Source organism: Vigna unguiculata, chromosome 10 (assembly GCF_037176805.1).
Source record: "Vigna unguiculata cultivar grain cowpea cultivar isolate G323 ecotype 2 chromosome 10, ASM3717680v1, whole genome shotgun sequence".
In the NCBI taxonomy this organism is placed as follows: domain Eukaryota; kingdom Viridiplantae; phylum Streptophyta; class Magnoliopsida; order Fabales; family Fabaceae; genus Vigna; species Vigna unguiculata.
The window spans coordinates 37,980,208-37,981,893 of NC_140801.1; the positions used below are offsets into that span (position 1 = coordinate 37,980,208).

The following is a 1,686-nucleotide window of genomic DNA, read 5'->3' on the forward strand; positions in this document are numbered from 1 at the left end:
ATCAAACACAAAAAAAAACCAAGATAAGTTAATACATTGCGAATAAAAACGAAAAAAGTAATCACCTGAGTACAATATAATTCTTGAGAAGCTTAATGATGCATGAATAAAATTGAGAAAAATCAAAGATCCATCAACCAGATCTTCAAATTCAAACAATCACCAGAGCCACTGAAATCTTACAACATAATTGCTATACCAATACAAAGTACGGTTCTTGATCATTCCTTTAAGGTTGTTGATCCCAAATTTCAAGAAATCAAACAAATCACAGAATGAAATTGATAAAATTGGCAGATCTTGATGGATCAACAAATCACGTATGTTAAAAAGGAAACACAACAAAGATCCATACATATACCATGATAATTCTTATTATTCACCTTATGTATAATAGAATTTGTTCATACGGATAAAGGAATTTAAACAAAAATAAAAAATAAAAGAAACTACGTTTCCACGTTCATTCCGCTAAGAGGCCCAAAAAACGACGGATCGGAAGAGAGTATCAGATCTGAGGAATCAGATAAAAGAGACTACATTTCCACATTCCTGTCGCTTCGAGGCACCAAAAATCAACGGATCGGGAGTGTCAGATCTAAGGATTCCTCACTCAGACTCGCGCGGACACGGCTGGAACGGCAGCGGCAACAGCAGCGGGGCCGCGGAGGAAGGAGAGGAATCCAGTGGTCTGAGAGGCGTCCTGCTCGTCGAGGAACAGATCCTCAGGCACGCGGAAAGCACCGTGGAGGCAAACGGCGGCGACGCCGAGCATAAGAGCGGAGACGAGGACGGAGCCAACGCTTGTGAGGAACACGACGAAGACGGTGAGCCCGGAGAGGATAGCTAGGGTTTCGAAATCGGAGAAAGTTCGGCCAAGGATGACGAGAGGCTGGTCGGAGGGGCGGAAGAGGTATAGGAAGGTCCAGGAGGCGAGGAGGCCGGCGAGGAGGACAAGGGAGAAGGGATTGGTGAGGAGCGAGATCGCAAGGATCAGCGAAACGACAGCGTAGTAGTTCACGCGGAAGTATGAGAAGTTCTTGCGAACTCGGAGTGTGGCCTCAGAGAACGATTCCGGTTTGGAGAAGGCGGAGCGGTCAGCGAGCTCCGCCCAGGGGCGCCGCTGGTCAAGGCCATGGCGGAGGGAGGTGGAGAGGTGGTTGATGAAGGCGCGGAAGGCAGGGTTGTTGGCAGGGGCATCCGTCAACACCGCGCCGGGACCTCCTGCGGCGGCGGGTTGGGAGTTGGAGATTGGGAGGACGGGAGGAGCGGTGGTAGCCATGTTTTTAGAGGGAGAAAGGGAGGGAACTGGTTTTAATCTTTAGAGAGAGAAAATATGAGAAGAAAGATAGAAGGAGTTTGTATTTATATTTATGCTTTGTTTGGTTGCTTAGTGGAGAAGGTTAGAACGCATCACCGACGAAAAACGCAGTGCGTTTGAGGTCCTTCGTCGTCAGTCACACGTCGTTTGCCAAACGCGTTTGTGGAAAGAGGCACGATATATAGTTTTGAAAGTGGGAATTACCCCAACATTTTCTTTTTTTTTTTGTTAGGTCAAAATCTCACAAATTATGTGGTTTTCTTTCACCCTCTTTCGATTGATGCGGTTCCTTAGAATACTATGCGAATGCTTCTTTTGATTCAATGATTTTATTACAAGTTTAATTTCATAACTCTCATGTCAGC

The 1,686-nt window shown here is 46.0% G+C and overlaps 1 pseudogene across 1 annotated transcript; it reads right to left on the reverse strand.

The window, feature by feature from the left end:
- Positions 1-358: 358 nt before the first annotated feature.
- LOC114167258 (PRA1 family protein B4 pseudogene) lies at positions 359-1,470 on the reverse strand (annotated as a pseudogene). The gene has a single exon (XR_014985477.1). The product of XR_014985477.1 is annotated as a PRA1 family protein B4 pseudogene (transcript).
- Between the last annotated feature and the right edge of the window lie 216 nt (positions 1,471-1,686).